The 24,118-nt window shown below is 42.2% G+C and overlaps 25 non-coding genes and 3 pseudogenes across 25 annotated transcripts; all 28 read right to left on the minus strand.

Annotated features, from left to right (window-relative positions):
- Positions 1–367: 367 nt before the first annotated feature.
- On the minus strand, positions 368–457 carry Trnah-gug. The gene is given in 2 exon segments: positions 368–402; positions 421–457. It is a non-coding gene; the product is annotated as a tRNA-His (tRNA).
- A 192-nt stretch (positions 458–649) lies between these two features.
- On the minus strand, positions 650–813 carry LOC124322026. The gene has a single exon (XR_006914383.1). It is a non-coding gene; the product is annotated as a U1 spliceosomal RNA (small nuclear RNA).
- A 509-nt stretch (positions 814–1,322) lies between these two features.
- Positions 1,323–1,513, minus strand: LOC124322202. Its single transcript, XR_006914550.1, has one exon. It is a non-coding gene; the product is annotated as a U2 spliceosomal RNA (small nuclear RNA).
- A 510-nt stretch (positions 1,514–2,023) lies between these two features.
- On the minus strand, positions 2,024–2,245 carry LOC124322453. The gene has a single exon (XR_006914737.1). It is a non-coding gene; the product is annotated as a small nucleolar RNA U3 (small nucleolar RNA).
- Positions 2,246–2,999: 754 nt separating this feature from the next.
- LOC124322159 lies at positions 3,000–3,118 on the minus strand. The gene has a single exon (XR_006914508.1). It is a non-coding gene; the product is annotated as a 5S ribosomal RNA (ribosomal RNA).
- A 748-nt stretch (positions 3,119–3,866) lies between these two features.
- LOC124322170 lies at positions 3,867–3,985 on the minus strand. Its single transcript, XR_006914519.1, has one exon. It is a non-coding gene; the product is annotated as a 5S ribosomal RNA (ribosomal RNA).
- A 203-nt stretch (positions 3,986–4,188) lies between these two features.
- Positions 4,189–4,311, minus strand: LOC124322850. Its single transcript, XR_006915107.1, has one exon. It is a non-coding gene; the product is annotated as a U5 spliceosomal RNA (small nuclear RNA).
- Positions 4,312–4,885: 574 nt separating this feature from the next.
- LOC124322660 lies at positions 4,886–5,027 on the minus strand. The gene has a single exon (XR_006914930.1). It is a non-coding gene; the product is annotated as a U4 spliceosomal RNA (small nuclear RNA).
- A 404-nt stretch (positions 5,028–5,431) lies between these two features.
- Positions 5,432–5,521, minus strand: Trnah-gug. Its single transcript is given in 2 exon segments — positions 5,432–5,466; positions 5,485–5,521. It is a non-coding gene; the product is annotated as a tRNA-His (tRNA).
- A 192-nt stretch (positions 5,522–5,713) lies between these two features.
- On the minus strand, positions 5,714–5,877 carry LOC124322138. Its single transcript, XR_006914489.1, has one exon. It is a non-coding gene; the product is annotated as a U1 spliceosomal RNA (small nuclear RNA).
- Positions 5,878–6,386: 509 nt separating this feature from the next.
- Positions 6,387–6,562, minus strand: LOC124322325 (annotated as a pseudogene).
- A 5,414-nt stretch (positions 6,563–11,976) lies between these two features.
- On the minus strand, positions 11,977–12,096 carry LOC124322351 (annotated as a pseudogene).
- A 510-nt stretch (positions 12,097–12,606) lies between these two features.
- Positions 12,607–12,828, minus strand: LOC124322454. Its single transcript, XR_006914738.1, has one exon. It is a non-coding gene; the product is annotated as a small nucleolar RNA U3 (small nucleolar RNA).
- Positions 12,829–13,582: 754 nt separating this feature from the next.
- Positions 13,583–13,701, minus strand: LOC124323134. Its single transcript, XR_006915378.1, has one exon. It is a non-coding gene; the product is annotated as a 5S ribosomal RNA (ribosomal RNA).
- A 748-nt stretch (positions 13,702–14,449) lies between these two features.
- Positions 14,450–14,568, minus strand: LOC124322182. The gene has a single exon (XR_006914530.1). It is a non-coding gene; the product is annotated as a 5S ribosomal RNA (ribosomal RNA).
- Positions 14,569–14,771: 203 nt separating this feature from the next.
- On the minus strand, positions 14,772–14,894 carry LOC124322961. Its single transcript, XR_006915212.1, has one exon. It is a non-coding gene; the product is annotated as a U5 spliceosomal RNA (small nuclear RNA).
- Positions 14,895–15,468: 574 nt separating this feature from the next.
- On the minus strand, positions 15,469–15,610 carry LOC124322661. Its single transcript, XR_006914931.1, has one exon. It is a non-coding gene; the product is annotated as a U4 spliceosomal RNA (small nuclear RNA).
- Positions 15,611–16,014: 404 nt separating this feature from the next.
- Positions 16,015–16,104, minus strand: Trnah-gug. Its single transcript is given in 2 exon segments — positions 16,015–16,049; positions 16,068–16,104. It is a non-coding gene; the product is annotated as a tRNA-His (tRNA).
- Positions 16,105–16,296: 192 nt separating this feature from the next.
- Positions 16,297–16,460, minus strand: LOC124322027. Its single transcript, XR_006914384.1, has one exon. It is a non-coding gene; the product is annotated as a U1 spliceosomal RNA (small nuclear RNA).
- Positions 16,461–16,968: 508 nt separating this feature from the next.
- On the minus strand, positions 16,969–17,159 carry LOC124322203. Its single transcript, XR_006914551.1, has one exon. It is a non-coding gene; the product is annotated as a U2 spliceosomal RNA (small nuclear RNA).
- A 510-nt stretch (positions 17,160–17,669) lies between these two features.
- On the minus strand, positions 17,670–17,891 carry LOC124322455. Its single transcript, XR_006914739.1, has one exon. It is a non-coding gene; the product is annotated as a small nucleolar RNA U3 (small nucleolar RNA).
- Positions 17,892–18,645: 754 nt separating this feature from the next.
- On the minus strand, positions 18,646–18,764 carry LOC124322194. The gene has a single exon (XR_006914542.1). It is a non-coding gene; the product is annotated as a 5S ribosomal RNA (ribosomal RNA).
- Positions 18,765–19,512: 748 nt separating this feature from the next.
- On the minus strand, positions 19,513–19,631 carry LOC124322205. Its single transcript, XR_006914553.1, has one exon. It is a non-coding gene; the product is annotated as a 5S ribosomal RNA (ribosomal RNA).
- A 203-nt stretch (positions 19,632–19,834) lies between these two features.
- On the minus strand, positions 19,835–19,957 carry LOC124322851. The gene has a single exon (XR_006915108.1). It is a non-coding gene; the product is annotated as a U5 spliceosomal RNA (small nuclear RNA).
- Positions 19,958–20,531: 574 nt separating this feature from the next.
- LOC124322662 lies at positions 20,532–20,673 on the minus strand. The gene has a single exon (XR_006914932.1). It is a non-coding gene; the product is annotated as a U4 spliceosomal RNA (small nuclear RNA).
- A 404-nt stretch (positions 20,674–21,077) lies between these two features.
- Positions 21,078–21,167, minus strand: Trnah-gug. Its single transcript is given in 2 exon segments — positions 21,078–21,112; positions 21,131–21,167. It is a non-coding gene; the product is annotated as a tRNA-His (tRNA).
- A 192-nt stretch (positions 21,168–21,359) lies between these two features.
- LOC124322028 lies at positions 21,360–21,523 on the minus strand. Its single transcript, XR_006914385.1, has one exon. It is a non-coding gene; the product is annotated as a U1 spliceosomal RNA (small nuclear RNA).
- A 509-nt stretch (positions 21,524–22,032) lies between these two features.
- Positions 22,033–22,208, minus strand: LOC124322313 (annotated as a pseudogene).
- Between the last annotated feature and the right edge of the window lie 1,910 nt (positions 22,209–24,118).

A 24,118-nucleotide genomic window follows, 5' to 3' on the forward strand; every position in this document is an offset into this window, starting at 1 on the left:
GCTGAATTCGTTCTGCTTGGACGTGTTGGACCAACAATTTCGTTCAGAAATATTCATTTAGATTACCCTAGGCAAATTTTAATTTCCATCTCCCATTGGACTAATACCAACAGGGGACAGTTCATTACATACATGAAATAATTTTTGTCTTAATATCGGGTCAAATACTTGAAATTCTGTAAATGTGTATTTTTCTTCCATACATTTCAACAACTTCCTGCACACACAAAAAAAGGGAGGGGGAATTTCAGGTTTTCATTCCAAATTGTTTTTCACATTATGAACTATTGAAGTGAGCGAGCATTACTTTCCAACCAAACAAAATTTATAGTTAATCTGCGTGTTGACGTGAAAAATCAGTTTTCAGTGCCGTGACCAGGATTCGAACCTGGGTTACTACGGATTCATATCTAGTAGGTACCACAACGTAGGGTCCTAACCACTAGACGATCACGGCCAATCCATTGGCCATGATGATTTATATTAAAGTAGCTAAACATGAATTTCATTACTTTGTTGTTTCTTCCCAGAAAGAAAATCTGATGCTTCGCGTATTCCCAAGCGGTCAACCCTACCGTTTACTAACGGGACCAGATTTAGTTCAACTTCCGGCAGATGACAAGAATTTTTCTTACATTTATAGTGTGTTCAGGGAACGGCGCGAACGCAGTCCCCCACTACCAAAAATTGTACTCCCGAGTTAATCACATTTGGATTAATCGCAAGGGTCAGCCCATCCTTAGTGCAATGGAAAGGCCTCGCCCTGGAGGAACCACCTTGGTGATCATGGTTGCCTCTGAGCCAGGTAAGTATGATTGTGGATGCTTTTTCACTTTGTTTAATACTTTGTATACAGCAGAACAATATTGACAAAGAGTGTTCAAGTATTTGACTGACGTTTAGAGAATACCACCCACTTTCTTTCATCGACTTGAATTACGAACTCGAGCAAAATATAGTAAATAAAGCTCAGTATTTATTTCATGGTCTTGATCTTTGCAAATACTTTTCAAGAAACAAATTGCTTGTTTTTTTTCATTTGGTCGTCCAATTGGCAAATAAGAAAATAAGAAAATCGACTTTTCATATGAAAATACACGCATCTTCATATTTTAAAAAAAAACATCACATCGAAAGATGAACAGTACTAATTAGTTAACACAATCAAGTACGTATTTTTTTATGCTTTTCTTGATATTACGAAAAAAATACAATTAGAAAAAATTACAAACATGTCTACATGACAGTTTTGCAATTATACATGGTCTTTTATTATACGGTGCTAAGACAATTTCTGTTTTATTCAATATGTTCTCCCTCATAGAGGGTGAGCCGATCCCGGAGGTACTGCAATACCGGGTCAACCCGTGGCGGGAGCAGTGCAAGCACTGTATTCCCACCGTATGCCAAAAATCAGTTTAATATTCTGGGGTCCATTTGAACCCGTATCAGATATTAAGCTGATAAGAACAGATACTACACTTTGATCTTAGCCAAAAGGCCGAGAAGCGATAATGTTACAAGGATTACTGCCCAAAATAACCACTGAGGTTCAACACATTTCCGGTGGTGTACGAAGAATACTCATATCACTCAAAACATTCAAGAAATGCTATAAAATATTGAGTTGTTCATTTTTCCAGACGCGACCACTTGATGCTTATAAAGTTCATTTTCATTTGTTTTATTATGCTCATACTGTATTAAGGGAGATACAATTTACGCTGAAGGCGTTGCAAATTTTACTCTCGTTATCACACTAGGTCCTTTTTTTTCAGAATATGGCTTTGCCACGCCACCTGACGACAAAAGCTCTGAACGATAATTAATCATGATTAAATAACAATAACTAAAAGAATGCAATACGATCATAAAGTCATGACACATCCTCAAATTGACCAACCTCACTTTCACAATTTATTTTGCCATACAAGCAGATGATTTAAGGACACGAATACCTGGAATTATTATTAAGATTTATCTCTTTAGATTTTCAAGAATTTAAATTTGTTTTATCATCTCAACCACTCTGAACACGCTAGTTTCCTTCCGCTATTTCACATGGATTTAACGGAAACGGTCCTCAATGACTGTGTTTGATGCTGTCGAGACAGCTACACTCACAGCCTGTTTCACGCTCAGAAACCAGCGTCTTAACTCGTCATCGTGGGTTGAAAGGAGACAAGTTTCTGGTGGGAAACAAGTCAAGATATACTACAGAAATGATCCTGTGAAGTATGATCTTAAATGCAATGTTATTTTGCAGAACTCTAAATAAGGTTTGTACGATCAATGAGCTTTGGCGTAAATTACAGTGCATAGATCGATATTTCGGAATATTAAATTGAGATTTGCAATACTTGACGCACACAGTACATACATTGTCAGGTCTTGCATTTTGTTCATTTATTGAAACACCGAGAAGCTCTTTAATAGTTATAGAACAAGTGACGAGACCAATTTTGGACACAATAAAGAATCCGCGTGCTCATCAAATCAATTTATTACAGTAATGTATTATCGATTGAGAGCCCATTTATCAGCTGGGTGTTTGGCGTGCACCTATAATCCTGCTTCGGGGAGGCTTGGTAGAGTGGATGGCTTGAGTTTAGGAGCCCTGTTTCGTGATACCGCATGTTGATCAGGTGCCCGCACTAAGCTTGACATCAGCATGGATCTGCTAGAGGAATCTAGTAGGTGCAGGTTAGCTAAGGAGGAGCGTAGTGGGTCAGGAGGGAAACCTAGCAGCCAAAAGTTCCCGTGTTCGGCAGTAGTGGGATCGTGCCAGTGAGTGGGCGTCATGCAACAGCCTCAACAAAATAGCCAAACCTCTATCTTTTTTTTTGTCGTTAAAACTACCGAGATCAAACAAACATGCGTTCTACAATATATGGTATCATTAATCAAAGTCCCAGCAATACCCTTTTCAACTAATACCTAAAGAATACATTATATTCCATGTCTCATCTAACTTGGGGAGCAAAAATAAAATTACACCATGCCAACAGCATCCCGTATTCCCAAGCGGTCACCCATCCAAGTACTAACGGGACCCGACATAGCTTAACTTCCGGGAGCTGACGAGACCGGGTGAGTTCTATGTGGTATGGCCGTTGACATCAATTCAGTCGCCATTACCCGACCATATTCGCCTCTAAATCTAGTTCTAATGCTTGCTTACTTTCTGTTCGAAATACACACCAACCTTAGCCAAACAAACGAGGACATATAAGTACATTTGTCAATGGACAACCGAATATAAAATTTGATAATATTTCCAAACGCCACTATTTTTGGCTAACTGTCATTTTTAATTTTCTCGTTCCGGGGATGTCCGATCAATGAGCCAACAATCCAAGTGTCATAAGGCTAACGATTGCTTCCCTTACTTAGCTTGCGTTGCATAAGGATCTCAGAGTCAGAGAGATTAGATAGAGCTGCCCGAAGAAACCACCAACGTACAAGCCTCTCGGCTGTGCCGTGCGCTTCGCGCTTTACTTAGCTTGCGTTGCATAAGGATCTCAGAGCCAGAGAGATTAGATAGAGCTGCCCGAAGAAACCACCAACGTACAAGCCTCTCGGCTGTGCCGTGCGCTTCGCGCACGGCGTTTCAAATATCTTTCAGCAACAAAGAGGTTGGAGGACGTCTAGTAGCCTCTCGGCTGTGCCGTGCGCTTCGCGCACGGCGTTTCAAATATCTTTCAGCAACAAAGAGGTTGGAGGACGTCTAGTAGGCAATATCCAGTAAAAAATACGTTCCTTCCATTTTCAACTAATGCCAAAATAATACATTGTAGTCCATGTAGTATCACCCATCTTGGGAAGCACTTCAATTCAATTGGATTCACAAAAATAAAATAATTCCATGCCAACAGCATCCCGTATTCCCAAGCGGTCACCCATCCAAGTACTAACGGGACCCGACATAGCTTAACTTCCGGGAGCTGACGAGACCGGGTGAGTTCTATGTGGTATGGCCGTTGACATTAAACTAGACGCAATTACCCGACCATATTCGCCTCTAATCTATTACTTGTGCTTGAGATTTATCTTTTTGAAATACACACTAATCTTACCAAAACCACCGAAAAACTATCAGTTTGTCATTTTACAAATGTTGTCAGTATGTAGTAGTAGAATATCTTTGTTTCCGCATACAGACGTTTTTAATTTTTCATTTATTCAAAGTGCCCAATCAGAAGACCGGGCGTTAAAAAAATAAGTCATATAGACTCATCAATGCTCCTAACCACGGAAATCTTTAGTAAAAGGCGAAAGATTTATCCGGGTATTGATTAGAAACCAGAGTAAATAACAGTGGTATGCCTTGTATTTATATTCATTTCAAAATTTTGAAGTGCGCTTGTAAGGTTTTTTTTCGAAACATGCGTTTACATATCAAAATCCTTGTGCAATTCTTTATCAATGGGTACAGTTATTTTAAAGTAAATATCATGTATAAAGCTCGTTAACATGTTTTTGAACGAAACAGTTGTGCGCAGTGTTATTTTTGAAAAAAATGAACGATCTTTATGGTACAAGCCCAACACGTAGGTGGTGGGATCAGATGTTTACCCCGACATTCACCCTACAGCGGTTAACAATTTATTGAACTTCCCCTTTAAACATGGTGGAATCTTTTCACCTTGTCATTTGGAATCACCTTTTCAAATATTTTCCCCGTGTTCACAATGTTCCAACTGACTGATATTAATGGCCTTCAGCGAACGAATTAATCAGCCTTGTCTGACGTGCAATACCAACTAAATGGAAACAAAAATCACTTATACGATTTCACTTTCACCGTTTAATGTTATAAACACACTATGCAACACTCCAATTTTTCTAACTGACTGTAATTTTTTTTTTCTTGTACGCTGAAATGCTCCTGATGGAGCTATCAAAAATTGCCGACGACAAAGATTATTTCACTTCATCGTGGCGGGGTATTGGTTAAAGTTTTCAACTAGCAATAATCACACCTCGGGAGACCCTCATTGGTTATGATATTGCCACTGCGCAAAGCTAAATTATAATCAGAAAAGCAAGTCTACTTAAGCATTTGCTGAATTCGTTCTGCTTGGACGTGTTGGACCAACAATTTCGTTCAGAAATATTCATTTAGATTACCCTAGGCAAATTTTAATTTCCATCTCCCATTGGACTAATACCAACAGGGGACAGTTCATTACATACATGAAATAATTTTTGTCTTAATATCGGGTCAAATACTTGAAATTCTGTAAATGTGTATTTTTCTTCCATACATTTCAACAACTTCCTGCACACACAAAAAAAGGGAGGGGGAATTTCAGGTTTTCATTCCAAATTGTTTTTCACATTATGAACTATTGAAGTGAGCGAGCATTACTTTCCAACCAAACAAAATTTATAGTTAATCTGCGTGTTGACGTGAAAAATCAGTTTTCAGTGCCGTGACCAGGATTCGAACCTGGGTTACTACGGATTCATATCTAGTAGGTACCACAACGTAGGGTCCTAACCACTAGACGATCACGGCCAATCCATTGGCCATGATGATTTATATTAAAGTAGCTAAACATGAATTTCATTACTTTGTTGTTTCTTCCCAGAAAGAAAATCTGATGCTTCGCGTATTCCCAAGCGGTCAACCCTACCGTTTACTAACGGGACCAGATTTAGTTCAACTTCCGGCAGATGACAAGAATTTTTCTTACATTTATAGTGTGTTCAGGGAACGGCGCGAACGCAGTCCCACACTACCAAAAATTGTACTCCCGAGTTAATCACATTTGGATTAATCGCAAGGGTCAGCCCATCCTTAGTGCAATGGAAAGGCCTCGCCCTGGAGGAACCACCTTGGTGATCATGGTTGCCTCTGAGCCAGGTAAGTATGATTGTGGATGCTTTTTCACTTTGTTTAATACTTTGTATACAGCAGAACAATATTGACAAAGAGTGTTCAAGTATTTGACTGACGTTTAGAGAATACCACCCACTTTCTTTCATCGACTTGAATTACGAACTCGAGCAAAATATAGTAAATAAAGCTCAGTATTTATTTCATGGTCTTGATCTTTGCAAATACTTTTCAAGAAACAAATTGCTTGTTTTTTTTCATTTGGTCGTCCAATTGGCAAATAAGAAAATAAGAAAATCGACTTTTCATATGAAAATACACGCATCTTCATATTTTAAAAAAAAACATCACATCGAAAGATGAACAGTACTAATTAGTTAACACAATCAAGTACGTATTTTTTTATGCTTTTCTTGATATTACGAAAAAAATACAATTAGAAAAAATTACAAACATGTCTACATGACAGTTTTGCAATTATACATGGTCTTTTATTATACGGTGCTAAGACAATTTCTGTTTTATTCAATATGTTCTCCCTCATAGAGGGTGAGCCGATCCCGGAGGTACTGCAATACCGGGTCAACCCGTGGCGGGAGCAGTGCAAGCACTGTATTCCCACCGTATGCCAAAAATCAGTTTAATATTCTGGGGTCCATTTGAACCCGTATCAGATATTAAGCTGATAAGAACAGATTAAATTGTTTATTGACAATGAATTTTTATCTCAGTACATAGGTGGCTACGCCAGAGGGGAAATTTTCATCAAATGACGGGGCATTTGGGAGAAGAGATGCAAAATCGGCTGAAAATGCAGGAGAGTATGTCTACACAGAGAGAGAGTTGCGAGAGGAGTTTTACTCATCATTATTAAGAGTGAGAAGCTGAAGAAGTAGTAGATCGGTGTGGGAAGTCAACGTTGTGGTACAGCCGGCGGAGATGTGGACCCAGGAATCACGTACTTGTGAAGAGTGGACACTTCCGTTCCACACAGCATAGATCAAAGGGAACAAAAAACACCAGGGCATAGCAACAAAAGGTAGAGATAGATCGGTGTGGGAAGTCAACGTTGTGGTACATCCGGCGGAGATTTGGAACCAGGAATCTCGTACGTGTGAAGAGTGGACATTCATGGTGCTTTATCCAGTGTACAGGTGTCAGCAGGCCATCAAGGTAGAGCCATCCAGTTGAAACGGACGGTCAACAGACCATCAAGGAGGAGAAGTGGCAATCCGGTGTGGGAAGTAGAGATCGATCAAGAGGGGGGGCCAATTTTACTTCATGGTGCTTTATCCAGTGTACAGGTGTCAGCAGGCCATCAAGGTAGAGCCATCCAGTTGAAACGGACGGTCAACAGACCATCAAGGAGGAGAAGTGGCAATCCGGTGTGGGAAGTAGAGATAAACAGTAGGGATCGATCAAGAGGGGGGGCCAATTTTACTTCATGGTGCTTTATCCAGTGTACAGGTGTCAGCAGGCCATCAAGGTAGAGCCATCCAGTTGAAACGGACGGTCAACAGACCATCAAGGAGGAGAAGTGGCAATCCGGTGTGGGAAGTCATCTTTGTGGTACATCCGGCGGAGATTTGGACCCAGGAATCACGTACTTGTGAAGAGTGGACACTTCCGTTCCACACAGCATAGATCAAAAGGGAACAAAATCAACAGGGTGTAGCATCAAACGGTAGGGACAATCAAATTTCGGTGCAAAAGAAGTCACAGTACGGTTACGGAAAAATAAGAGAAGAAGGTGATCGCTTCAAAGATCCGACACTAGAGGCTAAAAGACAAAGTGTAGGGGAATAACTGATAAGAACAGATTTTATGCATTGTATTTTCCAAAGGACTGGGAATAAACATATATACAATGATTTATTTTAATTGAGTTTGAAGGGAAAAAGTTCGCGAGACGACGTGTCAACGCTACGTTAAAAAACCCTTAGTTTGAGGAAGAGGGAGGACTTGCGCCCTCTTCTGCTTCTTCTTCTTCGGGTTCGGGATCGCTTGCTTCGGTCTGGTATGCCAGATGTTTGGCTATGATTTGAGTTGTTCCTTGGATGGCCAGTAGTTTCATCTTCTTCTTGAGGCTCTGCCATTTTCTACCCGAGAATCCCAGGGCAAGACATATCTCATCGTTGCTTGGGAGCCAGGACCCTAGTGAACCAACCACGAGAGGGAGTACCACACCAAGATGTTTGTACTTTTCAATTTTCCTTGCCTGTGCCTTCTCGAGTCCATCCGCGCTGCTGAGGGGAACCGTGACGTCGATGATGATGGGTGGGTTGGTGGAAGTGACCACCAGGTCTGGTCTGAGTCCGGAGTTGTCCACGGCGAGGTTGACGGAGACGGTGTGGCCAAGTTTCTCCGTTTCTTCCGCCATCAGTCCTAAGATAGAATTATGACGATTAATAGAAAGAGCGGAGTTTACCTGGCACCCACAGACAACATGGTCTGTGGTTTCCAGCTTCGTACAACCTAGTCGACAGGTTTTGACTGTCGACTTTGATCCTGGGCCACCTCGGACTGGCAGTATCCCTAGTCTCGCCTTGTGGAGAAAGTGCCATTCCTGGAAGGACAGTGGCGTTCGGCATGATAAGAGACCTGCGTTCTCCTTGGCCATGTCAAGAGCTAATCCGGTTGCCGTCTTTCCTTGTTGAGCTGACAGGAGTCTGCTTGTCCACCTTTGCCTCATCGCGGTCCGGAGTCCTCTGACTGCCTTGATGGAGATTGTGGAGATGTCATCGGCGATAACTTTGCTGTACTCTTCGCCGGATACATCAATCCTTATCCTCTTCAAACAGCCCGAGGCCTTCCTTGCGCGGGTCCAAAGGTTCATCGATGCTCCTCCATGTCTGATTGCTCCAAGTCCCTTTTCCATGGAACCTGCCAAGTACTCGTTAATAGGAAGTGGAAAGGGGACCTCGTTCCTGCCGTATCCCAATTTGATGATTTCTTCTAGTTGTGCCATTGCCACTTCACTGACGTTCTTGTCTTTGCTATCTAGGAGTTGCAGTGCTCTTGCCAGGGTCCAAATGTCAGCCTCGTCTGTGAGGGGGAGAACTCCAAGTCCTCCCACGCGGCGATCTGAGTAGAAAAAAGCAGTGTTAGCGGACATAGGGACACAGGCTACCTTGCGAAGGAAATCTCTGCAGGCGACGTCCAGGTCGTAGAGGGATCTTTTCTCGACTCTTCCCGATGCAAGGTGGTGGGAAAGTGATGGGAGTAGTACACTTCTGTACACTTCCAGCTTTTGCCAGGGAGCCAAACCGGAGTCGCCAATCTTTATCAAATTTCCGAGAAGTGACGTGGTGGGTCGGAAGGTTAGTCGTGAGCCTAGTGGAGTCCCTAGATAGTTTTCCTGTTCGTCCTCGGCTAGGGCCCTTATTTGGGAGTCTCCGAGTTTCAGTGGGTTATCTACAGAAGATTTGCCATTAATGAGTGTGAGTGACGTGCATTTGTTAGGATTAAATCTCAAGCCGAGTGAGGTTGCCGTGTTCTCGGTGGCATTGAGAGTTCCCTGGATTTCGCTGACTGAAGATCCTGCGATGGCAATGTCGTCTGCATAGGACGAAGTGGACACTCTTGACTGGTAGACTGCGAACCCGTTGTTGTTTGATTTTACTGTCCTGATGATCGGTTCTGCCGCCAGATTGAAGACGACGCTGCTTAATGGATCTCCTTGTCGGACTCCGGCTGTTGGATGGATTTGAACTGAGTCTTGTCCGACGGCAAAGTCCATGATGTTGTTTGAGTAGATATCGGTCAGAATGCGGCGAAGTTCGTCTGGTATCGGGAGGCTTTCGAACAGGCTGTTCAGTATCGGATGAGGTATTGATCCGAATGCGTTGGTGAGATCGAGCCAAGCAATCACCAGCTTCCTTTTTGACTGTTTCGCCTGCTCGATCACCGTGTGGAGTATGTGGGTGTGCTCTTGGATACCCCTGACTCCTGGAAGGAATCCCTTTTGTTCTGGAGAAATCCATCCTAGTCTCGTGGCGGTGGCCATTATCCTGGACGATATTATACCCGAAAATATCTTGTACATGGTTGGTAGTAAGGATATTGGCCTGAAGTTTCCATAATCAGAGGGATCTCCTTTCTTGAAGATAGGGACGGTTCGAGATGTTTTCCAGCAGGCTGGGATACCCAGAGACCACACCGCCCGGTAAATGGTTGCTAGGAGCTCGCCATTACCGTCAAGAGACCGGAGGTGGCGATATTCAAGGCCATCCCTTCCTGGAGCAGTGTTAGCAGCTTTACCGAGTTTAAGCTTGATTTCGCTAAGACTGGGGGGAGCTGAGAGTAGCCTGATGTCGTCATCAGTCGTCTGCTTCCAATCGCAGTGGTCGAATTGAGCACGGGCTGACTCCACTTGCTCCTGAGAAGGAGCTGGCTGACAGTAGGTTTCTTTCAAAAATGCAGTCGCTGTTTCTTTTGTTCCAGAATATCCAGTTGATTCTTCTTCGAGAATTTTCCTGACAGCCCTGCGGGGATACAAAGAAAATAGACGTTGAATTTTGCTCTTTTGGTCGTTTTGGGTTTGTTTGGATCTTCTGATTCTTTGTTGCTGGCGGTTTTGGCTTCGCTTTCGGTGGGCGTCTGGTGGCTTCTTTGGAGGGGGCGGTCGTTTCTGAGAAGAGGTCGAGTCTTCCGGTGTGGCAGAAAGTTTTAGCCACTCAGCACTGCACTTAGTGAGGGTGGAGTCGAGGCACTGTACCGTGTTGCAAGCCTCTATCCTAGCGCCCCAAACACTCCTAAACGCCTCTAGTGGACACACCGCGTCTCCGGGAGCTACCAATCTACCAAGCTGGCTGGGAGATGAGGCTGGAGATTCATAAGAGGAATCATTGTTGTTGGAAGATTTTGATGAAGACGGAGAATTGAAAGAGGAAATTGATGAGTCAAGAGATTCACTGTTTTCTGAGATTATGTTTGGAGTAGAAGGACTCGAGCGTTGAGTGGACAAGTCTTTGGAGATGTTTGATGCAGAAGAAAAAGAAGAAGATGAAACTGGAGAAGCTGGAGAGGAAGAGGAGGGGACGGGTGAGGTCCCCTCTCCTTCTGTGTTGTTCGGAGTATTGCGTCTCGAAGCAACAGTGGGGGTGTGACAAGAGGTGGTTGACAGTTCAAGATTGATAATTCTGAAAAACTCTCTGTTGGAAATGTTAGGAGGGAGGGGGAGGAGGGGAACAGTTGGAGAATACGGTTTTGGCGTCTCTGTTAGATGTGTTTTGTAATGCGTTTTAATGAAGTATCCATCTCCATTTGCCTCGCATTTCCTACATTGCCATCTGCGGACTGTAGTGAGACCATGTACTCTAAACAGATGATGTTCAATGGACTGGAAAGCGACTGTTCCCCCACCCTTTGTGTGCCACTTGCATAAGGGGCATCGGCATGGGCCACCTGGATACATGAGCGTGACTTCATTACCCATAATTGTGGTTCCTTCCACAGTGATGCTCTCATCAAGTGCACCACAACCTTTCTCATGCCTTCTAGCAATGACAACATCGCTGGTCTCGTGATCGCACGAATTGCATGTGTACATGGGAGCAACTCTCGCGTCATGTTTAGCGAACATGTGCCTGACCGAATCTTGGACTCGTGATCTTGACGAGTATTTTCCGATTTTGCAGAGAGAGCACTTAATCGTATCGGGCACAGGCCAAGGTAAGTAAATAGTTCCATCACAAGCTTGGAACTCGAAGAAGTCCACAGCTGCCCCTGCCATTCCAGAAAGGGAGAACAAATCCAGACGGTCAGACGTCTGGATCGGCTCAAGGTTGGGATGAGGGTGAGAGTCAACCCCCGCATTTGCTTTTTAAAAAGTACGAATTTGGGACTGAATTAAAGTGAGTTTACTGCAAGTTTACTACTGACTTCATAGGGAAAAGTTTACAGAAAGACTAAAAACTCAGAGGAATCTCCAGGGGATTTGACTCCCAGCCAACGAGGAGCTATGGTTAATGTGTGGGCCTAACCGGGACGCGCGTGTGTGGGAATATGAAACACGAGAAGGGAATTGCTGGCCGGATTGGATACCGGAAGACCGACGTCAGTGGAAACGCCGCGTAGTTTACAGCAAAAACACCCTCTCGCCAGTTGCCGGGCTAAGCGATTATCCAACTGTCAAGAATTGAGAGCAGAGGAAATGTTAGAAGAAGTTGGAGGCCAAAGGAAAGCCCGTATCAGATATTAAGCTGATAAGAAGATACTACACTTTGATCTTAGCCAAAAGGCCGAGAAGCGATAATGTTACAAGGATTACTGCCCAAAATAACCACTGAGGTTCAACACATTTCCGGTGGTGTACGAAGAATACTCATATCACTCAAAACATTCAAGAAATGCTATAAAATATTGAGTTGTTCATTTTTCCAGACGCGACCACTTGATGCTTATAAAGTTCATTTTCATTTGTTTTATTATGCTCATACTGTATTAAGGGAGATACAATTTACGCTGAAGGCGTTGCAAATTTTACTCTCGTTATCACACTAGGTCCTTTTTTTTCAGAATATGGCTTTGCCACGCCACCTGACGACAAAAGCTCTGAACGATAATTAATCATGATTAAATAACAATAACTAAAAGAATGCAATACGATCATAAAGTCATGACACATCCTCAAATTGACCAACCTCACTTTCACAATTTATTTTGCCATACAAGCAGATGATTTAAGGACACGAATACCTGGAATTATTATTAAGATTTATCTCTTTAGATTTTCAAGAATTTAAATTTGTTTTATCATCTCAACCACTCTGAACACGCTAGTTTCCTTCCGCTATTTCACATGGATTTAACGGAAACGGTCCTCAATGACTGTGTTTGATGCTGTCGAGACAGCTACACTCACAGCCTGTTTCACGCTCAGAAACCAGCGTCTTAACTCGTCATCGTGGGTTGAAAGGAGACAAGTTTCTGGTGGGAAACAAGTCAAGATATACTACAGAAATGATCCTGTGAAGTATGATCTTAAATGCAATGTTATTTTGCAGAACTCTAAATAAGGTTTGTACGATCAATGAGCTTTGGCGTAAATTACAGTGCATAGATCGATATTTCGGAATATTAAATTGAGATTTGCAATACTTGACGCACACAGTACATACATTGTCAGGTCTTGCATTTTGTTCATTTATTGAAACACCGAGAAGCTCTTTAATAGTTATAGAACAAGTGACGAGACCAATTTTGGACACAATAAAGAATCCGTGTGCTCATCAAATCAATTTATTACAGTAATGTATTATCGATTGAGAGCCCATTTATCAGCTGGGTGTTTGGCGTGCACCTATAATCCTGCTTCGGGGAGGCTTGGTAGAGTGGATAGCTTGAGTTTAGGAGCCCTGTTTCGTGATACCGCATGTTGATCAGGTGCCCGCACTAAGCTTGACATCAGCATGGATCTGCTAGAGGAATCTAGTAGGTGCAGGTTAGCTAAGGAGGAGCGTAGTGGGTCAGGAGGGAAACCTAGCAGCCAAAAGTTCCCGTGTTCGGCAGTAGTGGGATCGTGCCAGTGAGTGGGCGTCATGCAACAGCCTCAACAAAATAGCCAAACCTCTATCTTTTTTTTTGTCGTTAAAACTACCGAGATCAAACAAACATGCGTTCTACAATATATGGTATCATTAATCAAAGTCCCAGCAATACCCTTTTCAACTAATACCTAAAGAATACATTATATTCCATGTCTCATCTAACTTGGGGAGCAAAAATAAAATTACACCATGCCAACAGCATCCCGTATTCCCAAGCGGTCACCCATCCAAGTACTAACGGGACCCGACATAGCTTAACTTCCGGGAGCTGACGAGACCGGGTGAGTTCTATGTGGTATGGTCGTTGACATCAATTCAGTCGCCATTACCCGACCATATTCGCCTCTAAATCTAGTTCTAATGCTTGCTTACTTTCTGTTCGAAATACACACCAACCTTAGCCAAACAAACGAGGACATATAAGTACATTTGTCAATGGACAACCGAATATAAAATTTGATAATATTTCCAAACGCCACTATTTTTGGCTAACTGTCATTTTTAATTTTCTCGTTCCGGGGATGTCCGATCAATGAGCCAACAATCCAAGTGTCATAAGGCTAACGATTGCTTCCCTTACTTAGCTTGCGTTGCATAAGGATCTCAGAGTCAGAGAGATTAGATAGAGCTGCCCGAAGAAACCACCAACGTACAAGCCTCTCGGCTGTGCCGTGCGCTTCGCGCTTTACTTAGCTTGCGTTGCATAAGGATCTCAGAGCCAGAGAGATTAGATAGAGCTGCCCGAAGAAACCACCAACGTACAAGCCTCTCGGCTGTGCCGTGCGCTTCGCGCACGGCGTTTCAAATATCTTTCAGCAACAAAGAGGTTGGAGGACGTCTAGTAGCCTCTCGGCTGTGCCGTGCGCTTCGCGCACGGCGTTTCAAATATCTTTCAGCAACAAAGAGGTTGGAGGACGTCTAGTAGGCAATATCCAGTAAAAAATACGTTCCTTCCATTTTCAACTAATGCCAAAATAATACATTGTAGTCCATGTAGTATCACCCATCTTGGGAAGCACTTCAATTCAATTGGATTCACAAAAATAAAATAATTCCATGCCAACAGCATCCCGTATTCCCAAGCGGTCACCCATCCAAGTACTAACGGGACCCGACATAGCTTAACTTCCGGGAGCTGACGAGACCGGGTGAGTTCTATGTGGTATGGCCGTTGACATTAAACTAGACGCAATTACCCGACCATATTCGCCTCTAATCTATTACTTGTGCTTGAGATTTATCTTTTTGAAATACACACTAATCTTACCAAAACCACCGAAAAACTATCAGTTTGTCATTTTACAAATGTTGTCAGTATGTAGTAGTAGAATATCTTTGTTTCCGCATACAGACGTTTTTAATTTTTCATTTATTCAAAGTGCCCAATCAGAAGACCGGGCGTTAAAAAAATAAGTCATATAGACTCATCAATGCTCCTAACCACGGAAATCTTTAGTAAAAGGTGAAAGATTTATCCGGGTATTGATTAGAAACCAGAGTAAATAACAGTGGTATGCCTTGTATTTATATTCATTTCAAAATTTTGAAGTGCGCTTGTAAGGTTTTTTTTCGAAACATGCGTTTACATATCAAAATCCTTGTGCAATTCTTTATCAATGGGTACAGTTATTTTAAAGTAAATATCATGTATAAAGCTCGTTAACATGTTTTTGAACGAAACAGTTGTGCGCAGTGTTATTTTTGAAAAAAATGAACGATCTTTATGGTACAAGCCCAACACGTAGGTGGTGGGATCAGATGTTTACCCCGACATTCACCCTACAGCGGTTAACAATTTATTGAACTTCCCCTTTAAACATGGTGGAATCTTTTCACCTTGTCATTTGGAATCACCTTTTCAAATATTTTCCCCGTGTTCACAATGTTCCAACTGACTGATATTAATGGCCTTCAGCGAACGAATTAATCAGCCTTGTCTGACGTGCAATACCAACTAAATGGAAACAAAAATCACTTATACGATTTCACTTTCACCGTTTAATGTTATAAACACACTATGCAACACTCCAATTTTTCTAACTGACTGTAATTTTTTTTTTCTTGTACGCTGAAATGCTCCTGATGGAGCTATCAAAAATTGCCGACGACAAAGATTATTTCACTTCATCGTGGCGGGGTATTGGTTAAAGTTTTCAACTAGCAATAATCACACCTCGGGAGACCCTCATTGGTTATGATATTGCCACTGCGCAAAGCTAAATTATAATCAGAAAAGCAAGTCTACTTAAGCATTTGCTGAATTCGTTCTGCTTGGACGTGTTGGACCAACAATTTCGTTCAGAAATATTCATTTAGATTACCCTAGGCAAATTTTAATTTCCATCTCCCATTGGACTAATACCAACAGGGGACAGTTCATTACATACATGAAATAATTTTTGTCTTAATATCGGGTCAAATACTTGAAATTCTGTAAATGTGTATTTTTCTTCCATACATTTCAACAACTTCCTGCACACACAAAAAAAGGGAGGGGGAATTTCAGGTTTTCATTCCAAATTGTTTTTCACATTATGAACTATTGAAGTGAGCGAGCATTACTTTCCAACCAAACAAAATTTATAGTTAATCTGCGTGTTGACGTGAAAAATCAGTTTTCAGTGCCGTGACCAGGATTCGAACCTGGGTTACTACGGATTCATATCTAGTAGGTACCACAACGTAGGGTCCTAACCACTAGACGATCACGGCCAATCCATTGGCCATGATGATTTATATTAAAGTAGCTAAACATGAATTTCATTACTTTGTTGTTTCTTCCCAGAAAGAAAATCTGATGCTTCGCGTATTCCCAAGCGGTCAACCCTACCGTTTACTAACGGGACCAGATTTAGTTCAACTTCCGGCAGATGACAAGAATTTTTCTTACATTTATAGTGTGTTCAGGGAACGGCGCGAACGCAGTCCCCCACTACCAAAAATTGTACTCCCGAGTTAATCACATTTGGATTAATCGCAAGGGTCAGCCCATCCTTAGTGCAATGGAAAGGCCTCGCCCTGGAGGAACCACCTTGGTGATCATGGTTGCCTCTGAGCCAGGTAAGTATGATTGTGGATGCTTTTTCACTTTGTTTAATACTTTGTATACAGCAGAACAATATTGACAAAGAGTGTTCAAGTATTTGACTGACGTTTAGAGAATACCACCCACTTTCTTTCATCGACTTGAATTACGAACTCGAGCAAAATATAGTAAATAAAGCTCAGTATTTATTTCATGGTCTTGATCTTTGCAAATACTTTTCAAGAAACAAATTGCTTGTTTTTTTTCATTTGGTCGTCCAATTGGCAAATAAGAAAATAAGAAAATCGACTTTTCATATGAAAATACACGCATCTTCATATTTAAAAAAAAACATCACATCGAAAGATGAACAGTACTAATTAGTTAACACAATCAAGTACGTATTTTTTTATGCTTTTCTTGATATTACGAAAAAAATACAATTAGAAAAAATTACAAACATGTCTACATGACAGTTTTGCAATTATACATGGTCTTTTATTATACGGTGCTAAGACAATTTCTGTTTTATTCAATATGTTCTCCCTCATAGAGGGTGAGCCGATCCCGGAGGTACTGCAATACCGGGTCAACCCGTGGCGGGAGCAGTGCAAGCACTGTATTCCCACCGTATGCCAAAAATCAGTTTAATATTCTGGGGTCCATTTGAACCCGTATCAGATATTAAGCTGATAAGAACAGATACTACACTTTGATCTTAGCCAAAAGGCCGAGAAGCGATAATGTTACAAGGATTACTGCCCAAAATAACCACTGAGGTTCAACACATTTCCGGTGGTGTACGAAGAATACTCATATCACTCAAAACATTCAAGAAATGCTATAAAATATTGAGTTGTTCATTTTTCCAGACGCGACCACTTGATGCTTATAAAGTTCATTTTCATTTGTTTTATTATGCTCATACTGTATTAAGGGAGATACAATTTACGCTGAAGGCGTTGCAAATTTTACTCTCGTTATCACACTAGGTCCTTTTTTTTCAGAATATGGCTTTGCCACGCCACCTGACGACAAAAGCTCTGAACGATAATTAATCATGATTAAATAACAATAACTAAAAGAATGCAATACGATCATAAAGTCATGACACATCCTCAAATTGACCAACCTCACTTTCACAATTTATTTTGCCATACAAGCAGATGATTTAAGGACACGAATACCTGGAATTATTATTAAGATTTATCTCTTTAGATTTTCAAGAATTTAAATTTGTTTTATCATCTCAACCACTCTGAACACGCTAGTTTCCTTCCGCTATTTCACATGGATTTAACGGAAACGGTCCTCAATGACTGTGTTTGATGCTGTCGAGACAGCTACACTCACAGCCTGTTTCACGCTCAGAAACCAGCGTCTTAACTCGTCATCGTGGGTTGAAAGGAGACAAGTTTCTGGTGGGAAACAAGTCAAGATATACTACAGAAATGATCCTGTGAAGTATGATCTTAAATGCAATGTTATTTTGCAGAACTCTAAATAAGGTTTGTACGATCAATGAGCTTTGGCGTAAATTACAGTGCATAGATCGATATTTCGGAATATTAAATTGAGATTTGCAATACTTGACGCACACAGTACATACATTGTCAGGTCTTGCATTTTGTTCATTTATTGAAACACCGAGAAGCTCTTTAATAGTTATAGAACAAGTGACGAGACCAATTTTGGACACAATAAAGAATCCGCGTGCTCATCAAATCAATTTATTACAGTAATGTATTATCGATTGAGAGCCCATTTATCAGCTGGGTGTTTGGCGTGCACCTATAATCCTGCTTCGGGGAGGCTTGGTAGAGTGGATGGCTTGAGTTTAGGAGCCCTGTTTCGTGATACCGCATGTTGATCAGGTGCCCGCACTAAGCTTGACATCAGCATGGATCTGCTAGAGGAATCTAGTAGGTGCAGGTTAGCTAAGGAGGAGCGTAGTGGGTCAGGAGGGAAACCTAGCAGCCAAAAGTTCCCGTGTTCGGCAGTAGTGGGATCGTGCCAGTGAGTGGGCGTCATGCAACAGCCTCAACAAAATAGCCAAACCTCTATCTTTTTTTTTGTCGTTAAAACTACCGAGATCAAACAAACATGCGTTCTACAATATATGGTATCATTAATCAAAGTCCCAGCAATACCCTTTTCAACTAATACCTAAAGAATACATTATATTCCATGTCTCATCTAACTTGGGGAGCAAAAATAAAATTACACCATGCCAACAGCATCCCGTATTCCCAAGCGGTCACCCATCCAAGTACTAACGGGACCCGACATAGCTTAACTTCCGGGAGCTGACGAGACCGGGTGAGTTCTATGTGGTATGGCCGTTGACATCAATTCAGTCGCCATTACCCGACCATATTCGCCTCTAAATCTAGTTCTAATGCTTGCTTACTTTCTGTTCGAAATACACACCAACCTTAGCCAAACAAACGAGGACATATAAGTACATTTGTCAATGGACAACCGAATATAAAATTTGATAATATTTCCAAACGCCACTATTTTTGGCTAACTGTCATTTTTAATTTTCTCGTTCCGGGGATGTCCGATCAATGAGCCAACAATCCAAGTGTCATAAGGCTAACGATTGCTTCCCTTACTTAGCTTGCGTTGCATAAGGATCTCAGAGTCAGAGAGATTAGATAGAGCTGCCCGAAGAAACCACCAACGTACAAGCCTCTCGGCTGTGCCGTGCGCTTCGCGCTTTACTTAGCTTGCGTTGCATAAGGATCTCAGAGCCAGAGAGATTAGATAGAGCTGCCCGAAGAAACCACCAACGTACAAGCCTCTCGGCTGTGCCGTGCGCTTCGCGCACGGCGTTTCAAATATCTTTCAGCAACAAAGAGGTTGGAGGACGTCTAGTAGCCTCTCGGCTGTGCCGTGCGCTTCGCGCACGGCGTTTCAAATATCTTTCAGCAACAAAGAGGTTGGAGGACGTCTAGTAGGCAATATCCAGTAAAAAATACGTTCCTTCCATTTTCAACTAATGCCAAAATAATACATTGTAGTCCATGTAGTATCACCCATCTTGGGAAGCACTTCAATTCAATTGGATTCACAAAAATAAAATAATTCCATGCCAACAGCATCCCGTATTCCCAAGCGGTCACCCATCCAAGTACTAACGGGACCCGACATAGCTTAACTTCCGGGAGCTGACGAGACCGGGTGAGTTCTATGTGGTATGGCCGTTGACATTAAACTAGATGCAATTACCCGACCATATTCGCCTCTAATCTATTACTTGTGCTTGAGATTTATCTTTTTGAAATACACACTAATCTTACCAAAACCACCGAAAAACTATCAGTTTGTCATTTTACAAATGTTGTCAGTATGTAGTAGTAGAATATCTTTGTTTCCGCATACAGACGTTTTTAATTTTTCATTTATTCAAAGTGCCCAATCAGAAGACCGGGCGTTAAAAAAATAAGTCATATAGACTCATCAATGCTCCTAACCACGGAAATCTTTAGTAAAAGGCGAAAGATTTATCCGGGTATTGATTAGAAACCAGAGTAAATAACAGTGGTATGCCTTGTATTTATATTCATTTCAAAATTTTGAAGTGCGCTTGTAAGGTTTTTTTTCGAAACATGCGTTTACATATCAAAATCCTTGTGCAATTCTTTATCAATGGGTACAGTTATTTTAAAGTAAATATCATGTATAAAGCTCGTTAACATGTTTTTGAACGAAACAGTTGTGCGCAGTGTTATTTTTGAAAAAAATGAACGATCTTTATGGTACAAGCCCAACACGTAGGTGGTGGGATCAGATGTTTACCCCGACATTCACCCTACAGCGGTTAACAATTTATTGAACTTCCCCTTTAAACATGGTGGAATCTTTTCACCTTGTCATTTGGAATCACCTTTTCAAATATTTTCCCCGTGTTCACAATGTTCCAACTGACTGATATTAATGGCCTTCAGCGAACGAATTAATCAGCCTTGTCTGACGTGCAATACCAACTAAATGGAAACAAAAATCACTTATACGATTTCACTTTCACCGTTTAATGTTATAAACACACTATGCAACACTCCAATTTTTCTAACTGACTGTAATTTTTTTTTTCTTGTACGCTGAAATGCTCCTGATGGAGCTATCAAAAATTGCCGACGACAAAGATTATTTCACTTCATCGTGGCGGGGTATTGGTTAAAGTTTTCAACTAGCAATAATCACACCTCGGGAGACCCTCATTGGTTATGATATTGCCACTGCGCAAAGCTAAATTATAATCAGAAAAGCAAGTCTACTTAAGCATTTGCTGAATTCGTTCTGCTTGGACGTGTTGGACCAACAATTTCGTTCAGAAATATTCATTTAGATTACCCTAGGCAAATTTTAATTTCCATCTCCCATTGGACTAATACCAACAGGGGACAGTTCATTACATACATGAAATAATTTTTGTCTTAATATCGGGTCAAATACTTGAAATTCTGTAAATGTGTATTTTTCTTCCATACATTTCAACAACTTCCTGCACACACAAAAAAAGGGAGGGGGAATTTCAGGTTTTCATTCCAAATTGTTTTTCACATTATGAACTATTGAAGTGAGCGAGCATTACTTTCCAACCAAACAAAATTTATAGTTAATCTGCGTGTTGACGTGAAAAATCAGTTTTCAGTGCCGTGACCAGGATTCGAACCTGGGTTACTACGGATTCATATCTAGTAGGTACCACAACGTAGGGTCCTAACCACTAGACGATCACGGCCAATCCATTGGCCATGATGATTTATATTAAAGTAGCTAAACATGAATTTCATTACTTTGTTGTTTCTTCCCAGAAAGAAAATCTGATGCTTCGCGTATTCCCAAGCGGTCAACCCTACCGTTTACTAACGGGACCAGATTTAGTTCAACTTCCGGCAGATGACAAGAATTTTTCTTACATTTATAGTGTGTTCAGGGAACGGCGCGAACGCAGTCCCCCACTACCAAAAATTGTACTCCCGAGTTAATCACATTTGGATTAATCGCAAGGGTCAGCCCATCCTTAGTGCAATGGAAAGGCCTCGCCCTGGAGGAACCACCTTGGTGATCATGGTTGCCTCTGAGCCAGGTAAGTATGATTGTGGATGCTTTTTCACTTTGTTTAATACTTTGTATACAGCAGAACAATATTGACAAAGAGTGTTCAAGTATTTGACTGACGTTTAGAGAATACCACCCACTTTCTTTCATCGACTTGAATTACGAACTCGAGCAAAATATAGTAAATAAAGCTCAGTATTTATTTCATGGTCTTGATCTTTGCAAATACTTTTCAAGAAACAAATTGCTTGTTTTTTTTTCATTTGGTCGTCCAATTGGCAAATAAGAAAATAAGAAAATCGACTTTTCATATGAAAATACACGCATCTTCATATTTAAAAAAAAACATCACATCGAAAGATGAACAGTACTAATTAGTTAACACAATCAAGTACGTATTTTTTTATGCTTTTCTTGATATTACGAAAAAAATACAATTAGAAAAAATTACAAACATGTCTACATGACAGTTTTGCAATTATACATGGTCTTTTATTATACGGTGCTAAGACAATTTCTGTTTTATTCAATATGTTCTCCCTCATAGAGGGTGAGCCGATCCCGGAGGTACTGCAATACCGGGTCAACCCGTGGCGGGAGCAGTGCAAGCACTGTATTCCCACCGTATGCCAAAAATCAGTTTAATATTCTGGGGTCCATTTGAACCCGTATCAGATATTAAGCTGATAAGAACAGATTAAAATGTTTATTGACAATGAATTTTTATCTGGTACATAGTTGGCTATGCCAAAGGGGAAATGTTCAACAAATGACGGGGCATTTGGAGGCTGGAGAACAGGAGACCAGTGAAATACAAGATATCTAAACGAACGGAAGAAAATGTGAGAGGGGTGTTGAACCCATCAAGTAGTGAGTGGAGAGATCAGATAAATAAAATCAAGAGATTAGTGTGTGAGGACAATGTGAAATTAGGGACGTGATGGGGGCGGAGCCATAGGAATGGGTTCCCGATACTGCCGCTTTCCGCTGATGAATTCCACATAAATATCGCGGGACCACCGGATGGTGTCGCTGATCACGAGTTTTTTCATGAGTTTGGCGTAGCTTTTACTGATGCGTAGTTGGCGAATAACGGCATCATTCGCTGGATCCCATCCACCAAGCGCACCAACCACAAAGGCATCTAGATAAACATTCCAGCCTTGAGATCGGAGTTCTGCGGCAAGAGGGTCATATTTTTCTATTTTCCCAGCTCGAGCAAGTTGAAACGCTTCGAATTTGTTTTCGAAGACGATGGCTACATCGACGATGGAGATGGAGCGGGTCGAGACATCAGTGACGACAAGGTCCGGTCGGAGCTGGCCGCTGGTACCGGGTATCGCCTTGTCTTCGGTAATCGTTCCAGCAATCACCGGTGTCCCTCTGGCCAGTCGATGGACGACATTATGGTGGCGGAGAGCCCGAGGACGACTGACATATTTGCAGTGGCTGAGAACATGCGGGAGAGTTTCGAGTATTATTGCAACGGCGGCAGCGCTTACTGCCGGCGCCAAATCGGCGCGTTCCATTTAGGGGGACAGTGTCCAGTCGGGCCCGATGGAGAAAGCGCCAGTCGGCAAATCGGGTATAAAGGCCGGTTTTCATCATGTGATTTGATTCACTACGGAGGCTGGTCACTGAGAACACTTTACCCTGGTCGGGTTTCCGGAGAAGGCGGTGGAGGTAGGAGGCCCGGAGGGCCGTTTTAACTAGATTACACACCTGACTGCGGGCGGCCGGGTGGGCTCGCGCCTGATCTGGTTCTTTTCCAGGACGGGGGACGATGATCTGCATTTCACCAAGGGTGGCGCACCACCACCATTCAATATTCACGATTCGACGAAGGGCGCGCGTACAGGATCGGACACGCGACCACAATGAAGGAACATCGCCGTTGGTTTGAATCATGTCACCATCCGTGGATCCGTTGAGGTAAGCGGCAATGTCTTCCATGTCTGGTACACGTCGAATCTTGAGGTGAACCGCGGTTTTGAGCGTGTCCCAAGCAGTTTCACGTACATCATTGTCGGGACAGGTAAGAAGACGATAACCATGGGTGATTGCGCACACATTGCGCATATCACTAAACGGTAGAATGCCAGCACCACCTAGCGGACTAGGAATGAAGACCACTTCAGCGCTGGCCCGTTGGGGCAAATTTAACCACTTTTTCACATTTTTCTTCATTCTCTTGTCCAATGCTCTGAGCGGTTTAACTGCGACGTTGGCACCTCGGAGAATGAAGTCTAGGCGGGGCACAATGAAGGTGACGACCGCATCAATCTTCTGCCAAGGGGCTAGTAGGCTGTTGTCGAGAAGGTCCAGGTCGTTGGAAATTTGAGCCAGCGTTTCCTCTGGCGTCTGTTTGTTGCGGAAACCAGTTGGGACTCCCAGATGACGGTAGTGTTGTCCTTCACCAAGGACCGCCAATGGGTTTTCGTTGATTGTGAAGACGGAATCGACAGTTTCTCGCCGGACCACATGGAGAGTGGCACATTTGGCCGGTTTGAAGGTGAGGCCACACCATTCTGCCGTTTCCGTCGCCACATCAAGTTGGCGCTGGAGTGCGGCTTCATTTTTTGCTAGGAGGGCCAGGTCATCGGCGAAAGCTAGAATAAGGAGGTCAATAAG

The sequence above is a fragment of the Daphnia pulicaria genome, chromosome 1, assembly GCF_021234035.1.
Source record: "Daphnia pulicaria isolate SC F1-1A chromosome 1, SC_F0-13Bv2, whole genome shotgun sequence".
NCBI lineage: Eukaryota > Metazoa > Arthropoda > Branchiopoda > Diplostraca > Daphniidae > Daphnia > Daphnia pulicaria.